Genomic DNA, 21,387 nt, shown 5'->3' on the forward strand with positions numbered 1-21,387 from the left:
AAGTGCAGACTTGTTGGCAACCAATTTAGCTGCGTTTGTCCAAGATTTTCGAAATTTATCTATAGTTGTTGCTTGTTGTTTGTGCTGGGACAGCTTTCTCTTCACCAAAGCCCAATACCGTTCGATGGGGCGTAACTCTGGACAGTTAGGTGGATTCGCCTCCTTCAGTACAATATGGACTCCATTAGCATCATACCATTCCAAAACATCTTTGGCGTAGGGACAGGATGACAAATCAGGCCAAAACAGCGAGGGTACATCATGGCTGTGTAGGAACGATAATAATCGTTTCTGCAGGCATTCTTCACGGTATATTTCCTTGTTAACCGTTCCCGTAATGATGTAACTTTTGCTTGCTCGACCACAGCTGCATATGGCCTGCCATACTAAATATTTTTTGAGGAACTTGGCTTTCTTATTTGTCCTAAAATGCTCTGCAACGCCGTTCCGTTTCATAGCAGAGTAAAAAGACACACCAGGAAGCTGTTTAAAGTCTTCTAGGACATACGTTTCGTCGTCCATTATAACGCATGGAAACTTCGTTAAATATTCGCGATGAAGCTTACGAGCGCGTGTTTTGGCCGTCGTATTTTGATTATCATTACGGTTTGGCACAGTCCTCACCTTAGAAAACTTCATGCCTTGTCGTTGCTTAGAACTGTGCACGAATGCGACATTTTTATTTTACGAGCAATGGTACCTACAGAAAGATCTGGTCTCCTCCGTAATATTTGTTTTACCTTCGCATCCTTATGGTAGCTCCTCTGATCCGTTTTTATCCCACTTCCCTTCTTACTAGCTGTTGTCAAGCGAGTATCGAACGATTTTAAAACACTGTAAACAGTGCTTGGAGGAAATCCAAGCTTTTTTGGCAAGTTTTCTTAACGATAGATCCGGATTTTTAATGTGACCGCACACAACCTGCTCTTCTTTCGACGCCATTTTACACTGAACGCTTGTAATATAAACAAGTGTTATATTTTCAGAAAGAACAGCCATACATCTACCACTTTGCAAAATATTTCACTTTTTGTCACGTATTTCCGAAGTTGTATATGTTTAGGGGCAGGCTTGTTATTTCCTCACGCATTGTGCAAAAAGTGCAACTTTTTTTGTTTAACACAATGAGCAGAACTGCTTTCAGAAATGAGAAATAAATCCACACAATGAGAAACAGACCAAACATAAAGAGAAAAACTGACGCGCAGTAAAACTTCTTAATGCGCTCTTTAAATGAGAAACTTTCGGTTTCGCTCTCGGTCATCTCGGTAGCTACAGCAGTAAGCGTGAAAACGAAACAACCGGTGCGCGTACAGAAATTATAGACTCAGAGGCGTCAAGGCAATCAAACGTCGTTAAATTTTGAATCTTAGCGGAGAATTACCTTTATTTATAATGGGACTTTCCTGTAGGTGCGCGTCAAGAGGCAAGTGCATGGGAATTCCAATGCTGTCATATCTAAATAACACGCACTGTTGCCGTTGTGACGTGCCTAACCAGTTGCGTTCGCGGGCAGCCAAACTCAACTGAATATACTAAATGTACGAATCATGATTCAACTACATCAATGGATTAATATTTTTCTGATGGCAATGACCGCTATTTACAATCGTTGTTTTTTTCTCAACGCACTATCCATTTTAAAACTACCCGTAGTTGTCATACGTCAGCGCATCAGCGCATTAACGTATTCAAAATATTAACATTCTGTTGCTCCTCAATGAGTAGCTCAGTGTGCGGTTGCTCATACAACTGCGTTCAGCAAGAAAGAGAAAATCGCGTTGAAGACTGAGCACAATTTGAAATTTTCTCTTCTCTTTTTTCTTCTGAGGAGGAATCATCCCTGTTTAGGGGTGTCCAAATTTTGTCGCAAACATTTGTCGCCTTATTGTATTGTATTGCATAATTGAGGTCAGGCCGGACACTGCGCACTGCTCGTTTACATAATTCCAGAAAGTCTTCGGGTGAAGTTTCAGTTTACGTAATGTTTGACTGCTGTATTGAGCGTTGATACCATGAAAAGAATTGGCGACTGACTCACATGTACAAGTGTCTTACTCGCGCATTACGTTTGCTTTAAAAAATGGACTGATTTTGGATGGTGTTAAAAAAAACTACAAATGATTATGCAATGGGACAAGTTTGGTTTGAACCCTACATTCATTAAGCATCTAAAGGAAAAATTGACAGTAGATTTACGAAGAAGGTAAGCATCATGGGACACTTCGTGTCCGCCAGATGTAGGCCGTTACGGTATTTGCATCGCGATGCATCGTTGCACCGGTTCCTTCTGCAGAAAGGCGAAAGCGTCGAACGGAAGCCTGGTTCAAAACTGATGAAGTACTGTGTATTGAACCAAAATTGACATTTTTATGGGGAAGCACCAGTCGATGCCGGCCGTGTCTGAGTAGCAGGTAATCGGGAGCAGGAGCGGCAGAAAGTGCTGGTGAAAAATATCTTTCCGGCGCAGCGCGACGTCGTGGTCATAATAGATGACGAGCCTTTCTTGACTCTGGATGGCAACGACTGAAAGACGATCAAGTACTTTACGCCGCCTCCCCACAAGAAGGTATGCGATGACGTCAAGTACATTTCTCACATCCAGCTCCGGGATGGAGCTGGCAGTACGAATAAAGCATTGACCGTAGTTGTTTGCTTGCTTTTGCCATGGCTGCTACAAATTAACTGATAAAACTGTCAAATTTTCACAAATTTTTATACAGACTTAATAAACGTAGTATTCAACGAAAATTTGGTTCATTATCTTTTATAAATGATTTCAACGGCATTCGAAATTAGTCCATTTTTGATGCATACGTTAATGGAGTTTTAGCGAGAGCGTGCGTTACTTACTAGTTCTTCGCAATGTTGTTCTTTTGTATTTTGTATTTTGTATGTTCTTTTGTTCAGCTTGCGCAACGCATTCGTGTACCAGAGAGGGGTGAGAAGTGCAGTCGTCATCGTTGTCGTACCGCAGTCGCCGTGTCGTCGTCACCGTTGTCGTCATCGTTGTCGTACCGCAGTCGCCGTGTCGTCGTCACCGTTGTCGTCATCGTTGTCGTACCGCAGTCGCCGTGTCGTCGTCACCGTTGTCGTCATCGTCGTCGTCGTCGTCACCGTTGTCGTCGTCGTCGTCGTCGTCGTCGTCGTCGTCGTCGTCGTCGTCGTCGTCGTCGTCGTCGTCGTCGTCGTCGTCGTCGTCGTCGTCGTCGTCGTCGTCGTCGTCGTCGTCGTCGTCGTCGTCGTCGTCGTCGTCGTCGTCGTCGTCGTCGTCGTCGTCGTCGTCGTCGTCGTCGTCGTCGTCGTCGTCGTCGTCGTCGTCGTCGTCGTCGTCGTCGTCGTCGTCGTCGTCGTCGTCGTCGTCGTCGTCGTCGTCGTCGTCGTCGTCGTCGTCGTCGTCGTCGTCGTCGTCGTCGTCGTCGTCGTCGTCGTCGTCGTCGTCGTCGTCGTCGTCGTCGTCGTCGTCGTCGTCGTCGTCGTCGTCGTCGTCGTCGTCGTCGTCGTCGTCGTCGTCGTCGTCGTCGTCGTCGTCGTCGTCGTCGTCGTCGTCGTCGTCGTCGTCGTCGTCGTCGTCGTCGTCGTCGTCGTCGTCGTCGTCGTCGTCGTCGTCGTCGTCGTCGTCGTCGTCGTCGTCGTCGTCGTCGTCGTCGTTGACGTCTTCATCGTCATCGTCGTCGTCATCGCCATCATCATAACTGACGTCGTCGTCGTAGTCATCGTCGTCGTCAATGTCAAGAGGAAACGAAAAGTATAAAAAATAAATCAACTGAAGCAACAAACAAACTCAAACATTAAAGAGGTTCAATCGACAAAAACTTATCATGGTTACCTACTTACTTATTGGTCCATAACTCTCGGTCTAGCAGAACAATATCGGAACGGATGTCCCAATCTAAGCTGCGTATGACTCTTCTACGTTATTCTTGCGGATTCCAATCGAACGCTTTGCTGAAATCTCATTCGCTTCTCTCCTTAAAGTGTATCCACTGCCACCTACATTCTCAAACTTCAGTTGCTATCGGTTATTGATGAAATCGACGATGGACTTCCTCGTTGGATATCCAGTTGTCAAGCCATCAGACACAAATGGTATATCGCAGGTAACGATTATTAAACTACAGTTTTTGCGCTGTTTCCGCTGAGACGCACCACATTTCGCAGGCGTACAGCAATACAGATTTAACGTTTGAGTTGATAATTCGATCTGGTTAGAGCGCCAATTGTTTCGCCGTCCTGCTTTTCGGATCCGGATTCTATATCAGTACCAGTATCAGTATTGGTGAGATCCGTTGTCTAGAAGGTCCCGGAGAAGTCATCTAACTTGCCATGCACTTCTTTTCGGCGTTGTGTTAGCAAGACAATGTCGTCGGTTCGGTCAAGGTCCTTTAGCTACTATATCGTTTGAGGATTCCAAGGCAATCCACGATTTGGTCTCCATATGCGGTCAAGTATATGTATTAATATTTTTTTGTTTTGAAACGGTGGTCTTTCGCCAAGTTTCTTCTCTTCCTGATACGTGCGACGTGTAAACGTATTAGCGATAACAAGGTGATGGTCGGATGCAATATCGGCGTTACGTTTGTTTCGTACATCAAGAAGACTCCTTCACCATTTGCGGCTGACGCAGATATGTTCAACTTAGTTTTCTGTTCGACCGTCGCGCGAAACTCACGTGACTTTATGTGTTGGTCTACTGTTCAAGTGGATTCACTCAAACGGTTTTGGACGTCCCTATTCGGGATTTTCTTAACCACACTGTTCAGCTGGTTGAGAAACTCTCTTTCTCCAACTCCTTTTTCTCGAGTAGCACCAGAGTAGAGCAAGACTTGCCGGGATGACGTCTTGCGTTCGCCGGTACCCGGCCAGTGGACCTTGCTCTGCCGTAGGACTTCAATCTTCAGGCGGTTTTTCTTTGCAAGTTGACTTACTTAATCAGCTCCAGGCCGTAGTTCCCTCTGCTGTACGAAGAAATCGTCTCCATTCCACTCGATCCATGGCCGCAATTCGCCACGTGGCTGTCTAGGTAGGGTACGCAGGTCGCCTTTCACTTGAGCGGTCCATCTTGGTCGCTGCGCGCCCCGCCGTCTCGTTTCAGTCGGGTCGTTATTCTGAACTTTTTTAACCGGGCTGTCGTCCGACATCCTCACGACATGCCCAACCCATCCTAGGCGACCGATTTTTGCAGTGTGAGCGATGGGTGGTTCCCTAAGCAGCTGATGCAATTCATGGTTCGTTCGCCTCCTCCACGTTGCGTGTTCCATCTGCACTCCGCCGTAGATGGTGCGCAAAACCTTCCGTTCGAAAACACTAAGGGCGCGTTGGTCCTCCACGAGCATAATCCATGTCTCATGGCCTCATGTAAACGACTACCGGTCTAATCAGCGTCTTGTAAATTGTTAACTTCGTGCGGTGGCGAATTTTGTTCGACTGCAGCATCCTACAGAGTACAAAGTAGGCGCGATTTCGTGCCATAATGCGTCTTTTTATTTCTCTGCTGGTGTCGTTGTCTGCGGTAACCAGTGAGCCCAGATACACGAACTCTTCTACCACCTCGCTTTCATCACCGTCTAAATGAATCCTAGGAGGGAGGTCAGCATTCACTTCTCTAGAACCTCTTCCATTCATGTATTTTGTTTTCGATATATTAATGACAAGTCCAATCCGTTTGGCTTCAGCTCTCAGTCCGATGTACGTTTCCGCCATCCTCTCAAAGTGATGTCAATGTCGTCAGCGAAACCAAGAAGCTGGACGGACTTCGTGAATATCGTGTCACTCATGGCTATCCCCGCTCTTCTTATCACACCCTCCAAAGCAATGTTGAATAGCAAACATGAACGCCCATCACCTTGCCGTAACCCTCTTCGAGATCCAAAGGGACTCGAGACTGCCCCTGATACTCGAACAATACACATTACTCGATCCATCGTCGCCTTGACCAATCGCGTTATTTTATTCGGAAATCCGTAGTAGTGCATACTCTGCCATAGCTGATCTCGATCGATCGTGTCATACGCCGATTCGAAGTCGATGAATAAATGAAGCGTGGGCGTGTTGTATTCGCGACATTTCTGCAACACTTGCTGAAGCACGAATATCTGGTCCGTTGTGGCACGGGCACTTATGAATTCCGCTTGATATTGCCCCACGAACTCCTTTGCAAATGGTGATAATCGACGACATAAAAGTTGAGATAGTACCTTGAGGCGGCGTTCAACAGTGTGATTGCGCGGTAATTACAACAATCCAACCTGTCGCCCTTTTTGTTTGTTTCTTTGTTGCCCCCCTTTTTGTAGATTGAGCACACGATGCCTTCCATCCACTCCCCCGGTAGTAGCTCCTCCTCCCAAATCTTGACAATGACCCAATGCAGCGCTCTCCCGCTCTAGCCAGTGTGTCACCAGCGTATTTCAGCAGCTCGCCGGATAGCTGATCAGCCCCAGCCGCTTTATTGTTCTTCAGCCGACCGATCCCTTCTGCTACCTCCTGGAGGCCAGGGGCTGGTATTCGCCATATGCTCCTTCTGGGGGGTGACATTGTGCCAAAACCATAAAGTTAAGCTAAATACCTAATAAATAAACAGAAGCATCTCTATGAACAATACACATGTAAAACAATATGAACTAGTACGTATGGGGCCGACTATGAACCACGTGAGCTATTAGAAGTCGGGGGACGACCAAAAACAACGCACCTTACAAATTATAATAAAATGTATGTAATGTAAACTACTCGGGAGGTCTACAACAACCAACAACAAGTACGCAGTTTACAGACAGCTACTAAATATATAGTAGCGTTTCCAGGCTTTACAAAGGGGCAATGGAAGCGGCGTAAAATCTCAGAAGATTTATCTATTTGATCATTCAATAAAGTTAACTATTTACTTCGTTCGAGATACTGCAGCCTGAGGACACGGAATCAGCCTCACCTTTAAAACCGACAATATATAAGGTAAAGCATATTTGTCTCATTACAAAGTGTTTATTCAAAAGATCTGAAGTTTCTAGAGAAAAAGTAAAAATAAATTTTAATTATTTAGCAGACTTACGATACTGTTTACTCTTTAAAAGATAATGCAATCTAAATTGTCAAAATATTATGTTCCCTAGTAAGCAATGCATGTGTATTGATGTACACTGACGCATTTTTGTTGTGTATGTGAATTTCACACTCCGAACCGGTCGTTATAGTTCGGCACAATCTCACCTCGTGGAGCTCGAAAAGTGTAAAATTTAGAAGAATTATTGTATAGGTCTGACCGTCTGACCCCTTATTTAGATCAAAAGAAATGAAGCTGTAGATTGAAGTAACTTCGTAGTGTGGCGCATGTTTCGGGTAAAGTTGGTTCGGTCCTTGGTTTTAAAGACCGATACCCAACCTGGACTCAATCCCTCGAAGTTTAAATTACCGTATTGGGGTCAAACTAACAAAAGTACGGTTGTCACCACAAACTAGACTTGGCCCAACGAGCTCTAAAATCATAAACGATAAAGATCATTTATTGCCTCGTGTCATAAGAGTTAGACCCTCTTTCAACCGCCACATTTCAGCACCAACGCAACGCGATGGCACGTCGATTTTTGCTCGTTTTCCCATAATTTGCAAGATGGTCGCTTGTGATTTCGAAGCACTACCTATCATCGCAATGCACGCACTTTCATTGATCGTGAGGCCGCATTGATCGTGAGGAGGTGATGATGAGCAGACTCACCTAGCCGACATGCAAACATTCGCAATCAAACTTGCGCACTTTCGGTGTGTAATAAAATAAAATTTCAAGATGCAAACGTGGAGACCACGGCAAACCGCCGCTTCCAAAAACCTTCGCCCAGGTCTTAACAACATCCCCACGCAGCACCACGGCTGCACGGCGGCGGCGGTGCGCGCGCGTTGTGGCGGCTAACAATTACTTCGAATGAGGAAACGCCGCCACAATTACCTGGCCATCACAATGAACGGTGTGTGTAGGTGCTGCACTTTGAATGTATTGCAGTTTTCTTCTCAATAAATTTTCTTGGCTTTGGCCAAGATGCAACCTTTCATCAATACCCTACGTTGAGGTGACTTTGCATATGATTTTAGAGTTGTTTGCAGTTGGTTAGAGTTGTTTTAAAAAAGCTCAGTTCTATCGAGGGAAATCTATTAACAATAAGACAATAAGATAAGTCAGAGATTACAAAAAATACACAGTTTAATAATTTACTCTAACTGACAGTTAGGGTCGCATACGAGCTATACCTTTCGGCTCTAGAAATTGGTAAATTGAATTCAACCAACGCGATGTTGCCGCACTCCAACGCCATACCGGTGGATCGCCGCTTCAAACGTATCCCTACATAGTGCCGAATCAGGTAAACGGCAAAATATGAGAACGATACACAGTCATCAACGGTGGATGTTTTTCCATTGATTAACCGTCAGCCCAAAGGCTTTTGGTAGAAAGGGGAGAATTCCAGACGGGGAACTAGTTAACACAAATACTACCGATGTTACCTTTGGCATAGTAACCTTTTGACTCTCACTTACCTACTGTTTTCTAAAAGGTTTCTAAAAACGATGACCGCAGTGTAATTATATAAGTTCGTGAGCTGAGGCTTACATTGAGTAGGATTTTTATTACGATTTCTTTGGAAATTTATGTATTTCTTATCGTTGCTTTTTTTAGTCGGTAATGTTAATTAGCAAGCTCTATAGATTCGTGACAGTAATTTTGATTCTCGATTTTATTTTCAATCAATGTCGTAACTCGTCGTTCAAACGCCGCTCTCAAAACACTTTTTCTAATCAGATTCAAAGAAAAACTATATTAAAACCTTTCTATTGCATTCAAACTGGTTACACCATAGACAGGAAATAATTATCACCTGTGAATTATTCCAAATTATCGTACAAATTGGACGGAAGGGTCCAATAATTGTGTAAAACGGTTTCACGAGAATCGTTTATGACTTATTGACAAAAAAGTAATAAAATATTTAAACTTTTCATTTCTTTAGCTTTTGTCAAGATTTTTGTGTCAAACTCACACAGCATATTTATAACAAATGTTTGTAATAAACAACCTTCAAAATTATTTTGATATATCGATCCGATTGGACTCTCCATAAACCAAGAATGCTTTCCCTCCATAAACCAAGAATGCAAAAATCGTGTTATTCTATTGAAGATCGATCTGCTTCAATTAATAAATTTAAAATTTTAGACCAATAAAATATGATCGCACGCGCCCACTTGCGGCAACATCAAACGTTAAAGGACTCGAGCAGATGCAGCATAATTTCCGAAGGGTAGTTGACCCGAGAGGCAACATTGTACAAAAGGGACTCGTATGTAGTTAACGTTGCAGCAGAACTTAACAGAATACGCATTAAGAAAAATTTATGCACTACATATGTGTACTGCGGAAAACAAAGCATTCACGAAGCCGAACCCTGCGGGAGTGCCATGAATATGAATTATGCGCATAAGGCAGAGGCTGAGGTTCCGACCGAACAACAGACGATGTGAGATCTGTGAAAACTGGTTAAAGAACGAACGAGGATTACGTAGTCTCGTCAGGTGTGTGCCTTTCTCACAGGCGAGAGATAATTTTATCGCTCTTTGTCACGAAAAACTTTCAGAATACGACTCCCCGCGGACGATAAAAAATGCTGATTCTTAATCCTGATTATACCATCAGCTCGTCCGGCGCACGTGAGGTTTTTTGTGCAAGTAGAACCGAAAAAAAACAGACTGCACGTTGGCGTTCTGCTAGATCTGTTCTGGACGATTCCGAGCGACTGATTAAAACATATTTTTTGTGAATTCAAAAATCAGACATAATTCATTTAAGTTTACCTAATTAGTCGACAAGGATCGCTTCTTGATGAATTTGTGAACATTTTCAGCTTTAAGATGCTGTAGCTCGGGAAGACCACCCATGACTTCACGCCGTCATCGAGTGCTGTGAGCACATCCTACGAAACATTAGAAGGTTTCATTTCAACATCGATTTATACCCAGTTAATGGGAAATTTATTAATGAAGAGAACACTGAAATTAAAACTCGCACCTTGCGACTGACTTTCATACGCAAACGTAAGCGCCTCTGCTGACCGGATAAGAATCGTCGTATTTCCAACATATTTAGGGTCAGTCAGGTGACCGGGCATTATGATTCATCTCTCATGTTGGCACGTGTTTCAACAGTCCCACTCAGTCTCGATATGTACATTTTAGTTTCAATGAACTTTAATTTGGTTAGCTAAAATGATAGCCTGCAAGTATATTTCTAACATAAGACTTGGGCAACATTAATTTATCTCATCACTGATACCCTCCAGTAAAACATTAATACCGTCCAGGTTATAGCTTCAGCTAATTACCTAGATGTCTGCAATTCATAAGAATCACCAGGTGATGGACATGGAACGGCAGACCAAGAAGATGGACCAAGACTGGTTTTTAGAATATATCGGCTTTCGTAACGAAGAAACACTTCTCCAAACCGTAGGTATCAGACACAGAGCATAAAAAGTGTCGCTTTATGATGTCAGCCGTTGATTCCTCCGGCTCGCGAATCGGCAAATCATGCAAACAACCGATCGAACTGGGAGAAACCTCAGGATCAAGACACAAAATAAATTATTCTAGCGGAGTCTGGCGGATCAGACGCAGGCTGGTGGCTGTGAATCATAAAATTATTTTTCGGTCTTTACCGTGTGCCGCCCAAATAGTGAAATTTGATCTGCACGAAGTTTGACAAATGGAGCAGCCCACAAATGATACGCTGTGATGCTACGCAAACAGGAATCGGTGAATCGGTGTACAATGTTGTGGACACTATTAATTTTATGGGATATTTTGTTACGTGACAAAAACCAGCTACTTCGTTATGTCGGTTATGTTTGTTTAACAAAAAATTGCCGGAATTTTATAGAACCATTGATTAACCTTTATCATTTAATTTGAATCGACCTTCGTGCTCTAATAATGTTTACCTAATTAGGCGGAAAAAATATAAAATTTATTTTATTCTTTTTAGGAATCGATTAGTACATCTCTTCTATCATTAGAACATAGAATCTTGAAATGAACAAGTAAAATGATATGGACAAGCCCCTGTTTTGCAATGGTAATATCCAGCATGTCGAAGACAAGGAAACCCGTTTTTAAAACGGGGAGTTCTAAAACTCGTACGAATTAGTTTTTGAACCTGCCTCTCGTGCTATCTCTATCTCTAGCTCTAGCACGAGCTAGTAGAATTGTGGAATGTCGAATATTTATAAAACGAGTACAAATGAAGTGTATTTCTACTGCCTTGTTTAATGTAAAACATATCCCAAGTAACAATTTGGGTTTCATTAAACTCTTATGATGGCATTTCAGGCCAAAATTTTGCCTTGAAAACCGGCATAAGAGTACAATAAAACTCGCATTGCTGCTTAGGATTGCTTTGTAAGTGCAGTTGAAATAACTTTTACTTTACAATAAAAGCAAGATTGAAAACTATAGACGTTAACTGAGAAACTTATTCTATCTTCTCAGTAGACCCCCCGTTCGCCAAGGGGCCCAACAGTTTAAAAAAAGAGGAATGTTTTGCAAATCTAGAGATATAAAATTTGATATTTCATAAATTTGAAACGAAACAACCAACAAATAGCATAGTTCTGTAAAGAAGGACTGGGCTTTCAAATGGAGTAAAATTTTTTTTGGCGACCATTTTGGATTTGGTTGCCATATTACATTTTATCAAAAAATTACCGATTTGCCATGAACCCCCAAAAGATTTTAATTTTAAGACCACCATTGGAAACTTACTTACTTATGTGTTCATGTCCGCCGGTCCGGCAGAACAAAGGGATGAAATCAGAGATCTCCACTGCTGACGGTTACCCGCCAAGGCTTTTACTTGTCGCCAGGACAGGTTCTCGCCTACAGCCCGGATGTCGTTGGCTAAGCTGCGTCGCCATGAGCCTCTGGGTCTGCCTCTTCTACGCTGTCCTTGTGGATTCCAGTCGAGTGCTTCTCTGCAGACCTCGTTCGCTCCTTTCTTCAAGGTATGACCGATCCGCTTCCACCTACGTTCACGCATTTCTGTTGCTATCGGTCACTGATGACACCGACGATGGAGTTACTCATTGGATATCCAGTTGTCAGGCCACCAGGCACGAATGATAAGTCGCAGGCGCCGATTAATGAACACCTGCAGTTTTTGCGTGGTCTCCGCTGAGACGCACCACGTTTCGCAGGCCTACAGCAGTATGGATTTAACGTTAGAATTAAAGATTCGGGGTTTCGTACGTAGAGTTTTTTTACGAGTAGGGAGATCTGCTGAGCACCTTAGAAGATACGGTACTATCAGACACCTGAGAATTGTCTGATAGCAGATTTCCCTACTCGCTAAAAAAAAAAGACACCTGAGAAGACAACTCAGGGAGTGGGGTTTGGTATCCCGACCCCCTAATGGGGCGTAAGGATCCAGACCCACTAAGACTCTACTCGAATCTCAAGCCTTCATCCCCCCTGGCACCACCTTATCGGTATTAGTTCAGGGAGGGGCTATTGTGCTGAACGCACTCTCTTAGATAACTACTGGACTATGGTAGTTAGGCTGTTTATTCGTCGTTGATCGGCTCTCCAGCGGTTTTGTAGCTGAAGTACAATCTGGGTAACAGCCGCATTGACCGCTCCCCAGACGTCCGAGCTAGAATACATCCTTTGGACTAAGTTATCCGGAGTAGTATCCTGTCCGGTCACTGCCATCATGTTGCTTCTCGCGCCCGCGAAACGAGGACATATGAAGAAAGCATGTTCTGCAGTTTCCTCAACATCCACGCCTTCGGGACACGCGGGGGACTCCGAATGCCCAACTTTTGCAGATACTGTCTAACACAACCATGCCCTGACAGAATCTGTGTCAGTCGGAAGTTGACTTCGCCGTGCGCCTGTTAACCCACCCGGATAGTTCTGGGATAAGTCGATGTGTCCACCGGCCTTTTGTGGAATTAGACCATGCCCGCTGCCATGTGGTTATCGAGGCCGATCTTGTGGTACTCCGTATGCCTCTAGTTCCACGCTGGTTAAAGCACTCTACGTCCTCGCTGATAATGATGCCAATAAGCATCATACCCGCTAAGACGCAGATTGCGTCATGTGAAACTGTGCGATACGCACTCGCCACTCTCAAGCACATGAGACGATAGGTGCTTTCCAGCTTGGCTAGATAGCTTTTGGTACCTAACGCCGATGACCACACCGGCCCACCATACCTGAGAATGGACTGGACCACGTTGGCTAATAGCCTTCGCTTGCTGCCATATACCGCAGAGCTATTAGATATTATACGAGACAATGCCGAGATGGCTGTGGAAGCTTTCTTGCAGGCATAGTCAACGTGGCTTCCGAACTTGAGCTTGTCGTCGACCATGACTCCCAGGAGTTTTAAGGACCGCGTTGACGAAATAGTGCAGTCCCCGACGCTGATCTTTGCTTGCTGCACCGACTTGCGGTTGTTCACCACGATGACCTCCGTTTTATGATGTGCTAGCTCCAGTTTCCTGGATCCCGCATCCAATCTTCAACAATGCTTATAGAGCGGGCAGCCGTTAACTCAACCTCTCTGATAGATTCACCGTAGACTTCCAAGGTGATATCGTCCGCAAAACCGACAATCACCACCCCTACCGGGAACTTTAGTTTCAACACCTCGCCATACATGACGTTCCACAACACCAGCCCCACGGACCTTGCGGAATCTTAGTGACAGACAAGATGGCTTCCACCGTAGATTTGCCTTTTCGGAAGCCGAATTGGTTCCTTGACAGACCGTTTGTACCCTCAGTGTACTGTACGAGTCTGATAAAAATAACCCTTTCCAGCACCATTCCGGTAGTATCGAGCAGATAGATCGGACGATATGACAAGGGGCACCTGAAGGTTTTCCCGGCTTCGACAATAGGACCAGGTTCTGTCGCTTCCATCTGTCCGGGAGGTGGCCAGTCTTTAGGCATCTACTCATTACTGCTCCGAATAATTTGGGAGCCTCTAGAATAGCCGATTTAATGGCCATATTCGGGATTCCGTCTGGCCCCGGTGCCTTGCTCACCTTTAGGGATTTAGCGATCTCAATGAGTTCCTCGTTCGTAACCGTCGCTTCCTCCCCGACCTCTAAACCGCCGTCGCCCACGTTACTTTGGATGTTCGGCTGGGAGGTCGATCATCTTACGCTATGGTCTGAGACAGGCTTACTGATAATCGCATCATAACGCCTATATTTAGTCTTCAAGCACGAACGCATTCGAAGATTCAATAACGCCAAACTGCTCCAGAATGAAGACAATAATAACACTAGAATGCTTGCAGCGATGCGATTTGCGAGAGAGTAATACATAGGCCGAACATTGGTGTTTTATCTTTGCGCTTTCTATTCCTCGCCTTCGGTCCGTTTGCGGTGCGAAGCGTACATGGTATTCTTCACTCTTCTTCGAATACATCGATCTTCATGAAGAAGCGAACAAAAATTTATCACCGAGGCGATGATTAATAGTTTACTTTAGTTGGCTGCAGATAACAGATAAAATGTAAAAGCAAACTGTTTCCGTATTTTATTTTTGGAAACCTTATAAGATAGTGTGTATGTATGTATGTGTGAGTGTACGTATGTACGTGGGTACGTATGTGTGCACTTATGAAAGTTTTGCACTCACTTTTCTCAGAGTCGGTAGACAGATTTGGATGATCTTGGTGACAAATGAAAGATCACTATTGAATTTTATATCAGTATACGTTATTTGAAAACTGTTCTGTTTAGACCTATCAAACGAAAATAAACTATATTTAAACTTAAATACGTAAGGAACGTATATAAAACCGTCAAAACGTGGATAACCAAAACATCTATCAAGAGTCGATTTTATGTATTGATGCATGTATGTGTGCTTGCATATATGTGTGCTTGCATGTATGTGTATGTGTATGAGTATGTGTGTAATTGTGATGTATGTACGTGTGCTTGTATGTACGTACAACATTGATATATTTTGTTTCTAATTTTATTATGAAACTTCGCGCAGAATTCGCCAAACCGAACCGGGAATTGTCCGCTAAGCCTTCAGAATTGTCAGGTCGGCCTCGAAGAAATATTCTGAGATGTCAGTTTTGCTTTCAAAAAAGAATAAAACTGATTTTCGAATACGGCCGTATCAAAAATAATCCGTGAAACGTGCCAAAATCGATTCGATCTGTAGCTGGTTTATACAAATAGTTACTCGTAGAATTAAAATAGCAAGAATTAGCTCTCCTATACAAATTTAAATATGTACAAATTTCAAAAAAAAATTGCGTTCTTGCAAACAACAAAGACTTGCACTGGACAAACAATTATTTATCTCATTCAATTTCATATTGTTTCCGTAGTTACCTGTATTTTACATATATTCATTGAGGACCAAAGGTATGAAAACACGCGTTTGTTAATTGCGCCGAAATGGTTGATTATACTGGTTAACTATGCTCAGAGAAATTTCACAGCGTAAAAAGCTCTTTCTTATGGCATGAACGATTCTTTGATTACCCCCCTAAAAGAGAGATAGAAAATTTATTTTTCAAGCAGTAAGAGTTAGAGCAAAACAATATTCTACAAAATTTTTGAGAAGATTATTATTGTTCGTAGAAAAGTGTATTTCGGAATCCTCTCAGCAAACCACTCAATTTTTCCGAATAATCAGCTAAAGCTAAATTGAATTTTATTAGTTATAATTCATAGTAATGTTGCATATGACTTACAATCTAGTCTCCGAATTGGTTCCTTACGAACAGAATAACTTTTAAGATAGTAATTTTAAGAAATTAGTCTTAGACTCTAGAAAATAAGTTTAGTTAATAAGTCATTTTAAATTTTAATTAAAGAAAAAATACTTTTATAATTTTAGCGATAAGAAATTCTCTGAGAAATATTAATATGTCTACCACTCGCTACTAATCTTTTTTAACAATATGTTTCTAAGCTGCTGACTGCTGAGTTAACATCCGAGATTGTTTATGATATTTATCGGTAGGTGGAGTTTTAATCGATTTGCTACACGGAGTTATGATCCACAATTTATATGTCTGTTCGAGGGGTCTCATTAACTACGATTGCACTGAACATTCTCCCCCTCGTGTCGCCTGAGTTTCTACATCGGCGTCACATACTGTGATATCTAGAAGTGCAAGCTTAGCCATAGGTCTCTGAAGAACACCGCTTGCCGTCAAAACCTCTGCTCGTCGCGGAACTCCATCACGCCCGGGAAAAGTTCGTAGCACGCGCCCTCTGATCCATCTGTTTCTGATGTTCTCGTCTACTATAAGCACCAGTTCACCTGCCTTAACCTCCCGTACGTTTGCAAACCATTTGGTTCTTCTGGTGATGGTCGGTAGATACTCTTGGATCCACCGTCTCCAAAATTGATCTAAAGTTTTTTGGATCAAATCCCAACTCCCCCTAATTGCAGCTCCCTCACTAACAGGACTCTTTACCGACTGTTGGACCCCATTTGAACCAAGCATCAAAAAATGATTTGGGCTTAATGCTCCTGAATCTTCCGATCCCAGTGGAACAAAGGTCAAAGGTCTAGAGTTGACCATATGCTCAGCATCCGCTAATAATGTTGCAAAGGATTCTTCGTCCAGTTTCCTTTCAACAGGAAGTACTCCCATCGCCACCTTGATTGACCGCACCATTCTTTCCCAGCAGCCTCCCATATGCGGAGCTGCTGGTGGATTGAATCGCCACTGTGTATAGCCGTCAGTGAAAATATTGCCTAATACTGCGTTCATTTTATTCAAGTGTTCTTTCAGCTCCCTACTCGCACCAACCAAATTGGTCCCATTGTCGGTGAAGATTTCCTGTGGGGCTCCTCTACGGTCAATGAAACGACGTATGGCTTTTTTGCATGAATCTGTAGATAAACTCGAAGCAACTTCTAAATGTACAGCTCTGATAGTAAGGCATGTAAACAATACCACCCAACGTTTTACCGCACTCCTGCCTATTTGTATCAAGTATGGTCCGAAATAATCGATACCAACAAACGTAAATGGTCGAACAAAAGGAGTTAGACGGACACGTGGCAGCGGGCCCATTCTCGGTATCGCAGGAACTGCTTTATGCACACGACACCACATGCATTCTTTTTTAACCAGCTTAATCAGGACTCTAAGCCTAGGGATGTAGAATTTCTGCTTTACTTCATTCACAACAGTTTCGTCGTTAGCGTGACGATATTTACGGTGGTACCAATCTACCAATAATTTGGTCATTCGATGGTTCTTGGGAAAAATCACGGGATATTTTGTCTCAAACGAAATGCAATCAGCGTTTTCCATTCTGCCCCCTACGCGCATCACTCCATAATCGTCGATTATTGGAGTCGCAGATGCAATTGGACTGGTTTTCTCTATTTGGTACTCTTTTTTATCTACTTCCGCATTACGCTTTAAGGTAGCGACCTCATCAGGAAATTCTTCAGCCTGAACAAGACGCCATAAACTTCTCTCAGCAGCCTGCAATTCTTCCCTTTCCAAATCTGCATTTCCCCTAGCTCGACGGCGCCTAATGAAACGATGTACATACGCCAAACTCCGAAGCAAGCGCTCCCACTTTGAAAATCTCTCAAACACAACTATCGTTTTAGTTACAAGATGCGCAAAAATGTAAGCAGGACGTAGCTCCTCTACTGTTTCGCCGACTTCGCGTGGATCTTTAGGCCACTCATCTTCATTGTCATATAAAAATCGCGGACCTTTGAACCACCTGCTATCTGTCTCGAAGGTTGAATCATTACCCCATTTAGTGGCATCATCAGCAGGATTGAGGCGTGTTGGAACCCATCTCCATTCGCTAGGGCTTGAAAGAGTGAGAATTTCGTTCACTCTAAATGCAACATATGGTCGATAACGTCTTAAATCTGATTTGATCCAGGATCTCACCGTATTAGAATCACTCCAAAGGCATGTACGTTTGATGTCATATGTATGACCTTCCTCGACAGTCTTCCTCAGGCGAGCTCCGATTACAGCCGCCATCAACTCAAGTCGTGGAATCGAAAGTGGCTCCAAGGGCGCCACTTTGGTCTTAGAGGCTACCAGTGCGCACCGTACTTGACCCCGATCTACTATTCTGAAATATGCCACCGCAGCAAATGCCTCCTCACTGGCATCAACAAACACGTGAAGCTGTAACGTGTTGAAACTTTCAATGTCGTACCCTGGAAAGTAACAGCGTGGTATCTTCACATTCTCAACTGTCTGGAGCACAGCAAGCCACTTTTTCCAACGAGAGAATGTCTGCACCGATATCTTCTCATCCCAACCAATGTTGGCTCGCCATGCCTCCTGGATTATCACCTTCCCGTGAATCACAAACGCAGCAACAAGTCCCAAAGGGTCATATATGCTCATTACTACTCTCAGAAGCTCTCTTTTGGTAGGCACGACTTTTGCATTCACTATGCGCAGGATATCATCTCTAAAGTTTAATAAAAATGAAAACACATCCTTTTCTGGTCGCCAGATCATCCCTAGCAGACGTTCGTAATCAGACTCTTTGTCGGCCACGAAGTGTTTAATTGCAGTCGGGTTAAAATCTCCAATTCTTTCCAATACAGCGGGGTTGTTGGAAAGCCAGTTGCGGATCTGAAATCCTGCTTTGGCATGAACTTTTGTTACCTCCAAAGCTATTTCGACAGCCTCCTCCACAGTGTTTACGCTTTCAAGGTAGTCGTCCACATAATGCCTGGACCTGATAGCTTCCGCTGCTTTAGGATGTTCCGCCTCATAATCAGCTGCGTTTAAGTTTTTAATGTACTGCGATTGAGCTGGGGAACAGGAAGCGCCGAATATTGCTACATCGGTCACCATTGTTTCAATCGGTTCTTCCGGTCTGTCTCGCCAGAGGAAAAGTTGTGCACTACGGTCTTCCGGTCTTATCAGGATTTGGTGAAACATCTCCTTAATATCGGAGCATATCGCCACTTCTCGCTGGCGGTATTGAAATAAAACAGATAACAACGGGGTCAACAGATCTGGTCCTTTTAGGAGCATCGTGTTAAGTGATACTCCTTTGACCTTAGCGGCAGCATCCCAAATCAGTCTCACCTTGCCGGGTTTTTTGGGATTCAAAACAATTCCGATCGGTAAATACCATATACGAGATGGGTCAAAACTAGCCATTTCCGCTGCTGTCGCCTTATGTGCATATTGCTTTTGTTGAAACTCTGCAATCTGTTTACGAACATTGTTGTATAGTTCAGGATCTCTTGCCAACCGCTTTTCCAAACAAATCAAACGTTTTTCGGCCATTTGGCGACTATCTGGGAATTCAAAAACGTCATGCTTCCACAAAAGACCGGTGGAAAACCGACCACTCGATGTTCGTACTGTTGTCTTCTTCAGAATCTCTCGTGCCCTTTGAAGATCTGCGCCGTCGACTTGGGGAGCTACTGTCACGCCTAGACTTTCTATCGAAAAGAAACTGCGTACATACTCATGAAGATTTTGATCACTGGCTTCAGTGCAAATGTGCATCTGACGACGTTGAAAAGGTGTTTTTGCACCTACCACATTTCCATACACCGTCCAGCCGAGTCGCGTTTTTGTAGCGATCGGTTCATGTGGAAGACCCTCGCGAAGTTTTAGCGAAGCCAACAAATGGGTATTATTTAGACCAATAAGAATACCTGGTACAGCTGATTTAAAGCTTTTGACAGGCAGGCCTTTTAAATGCTCGTATTGCTTTACCATATTATTATAGTCTATGGTCTGTTCCGGAAGGCCGAGATTGGCAACGGTATAAACATTTGATATTATATGCTGCTTTCCACCATCGGCGCCCGATATTTGCATTTCTACTCGCGTTGCATCCGACAGTTTTTTGTTAATGCCACCTGTCCACTGAATGCATAAAGACTCGTTTTCCCCCTCTATACCAAGTGAATCAACAATTGTTCGTTCTACTAATGAAACCGATGAACCGTCATCGAGAAACGCTAACGTTGTGATCTTTCCCTTTTTACCATACAATGTCACAGGAATCATTCGGAACAATGTCGACGTCATTTCTTGACGGTGAATGGTAACAGTTGCATTCACAGATTTAGATTGATTGGAGTCTACTGGCAGGTAATCGTAGTGTAGAAGTCGATTATGCCGTTTCTGACACCCATTTACCCCACATATTTCACCTTTACAAGGCCATTTAGCGTGAGAGGTGAGACATCGCCGACAAAGCTTTCGGTCTTTAACGATTTTCCATCTCTCATCTACGCTCTGCTTTTTGAAAGTAGCGCAATTGACTGCTGGATGACCTCCACCACTGCAGATAGGGCACACGGTCTTACTTATTGCAGAATTCGACGATTGGTGTCGTTGACCTTTGATAGGATCACTCTCCTTCTCAGCAACAACTACTGCATCTCGTGAAGATAGTTCTCCTCTCTCCGTAGCATGTGTGTTGATGAACCCTTTCTCTTTCGTCCTACGATCGTCTCGCTGAGCATGTCTATTGTCCACAGTACTGGACGTTACTCCGCTGGTAGCAGACGCAATTTTAGCCATATAATCGCTGAAGGTGCTTAAATCCACTATTGGCAGTTGCTGTTGGTATAAAGCCCAGTTAAATTTAACCGTATCTGGCAACTTATCGACTAACTCCTGCAGAAGTACTGAATTAGAAAGATGTTTATCCTGTCCAACGGCGCGCAGGTGTGCAGCCAGATTTTGTACCATCAAACCGAATTTCGTAAGTGTTTCCAACCGATTAACCTTTGGAGCAGGAGTTTCTCGTACTTTTGCAACCATTGTTTGAACTATCTGTTCCGGGCGGCCATACAGTGTTTGCAAAGTAGTCAAAATCTGGGATACCGTAGATGGATGAAGAAGAAGACTGCTTACCGCCTCTTTTGCACTACCTTTGAGGCACCTTTGCAGTCGCAGCAGGTTTTCTGAATCAGAAAAACCGCACACCTCTGTCGAATGCTGGTAGCTGCTGATGAACAGCGGCCAATCAATTGGATCTCCAGCAAAAATCGGCAACTCCTTCGAAACAACTTGCCTAGCAGCAATTTGCTGTGCAGTTGGCATGTGTAAAACTGAGGAAACCATGTTGTGCGGATGGGACTGTGGTATGAAAGAAGCAGATGGCAAATATGGCGGAATTTGTGGCATACTTTTCGTAGGTTTATGTTGGGCATAACTTGCAGATGACTTCGAAAATATACAGTTAGTACGACCGCCGATTGGAGTTTCGGCAAACTCATCAATGGGTTTTCGGTAAGGTAATGGGGAGCTACAATTTATTCCAGACAATGGGGGAGTGTGAATAGATTGACCACTTACCGATGCGGCATAGTCCGATTTTCTCTCACGGTG

This window comes from Sabethes cyaneus, chromosome 2 (genome assembly GCF_943734655.1).
Source record: "Sabethes cyaneus chromosome 2, idSabCyanKW18_F2, whole genome shotgun sequence".
NCBI classification, from domain to species: Eukaryota; Metazoa; Arthropoda; class Insecta; order Diptera; family Culicidae; genus Sabethes; species Sabethes cyaneus.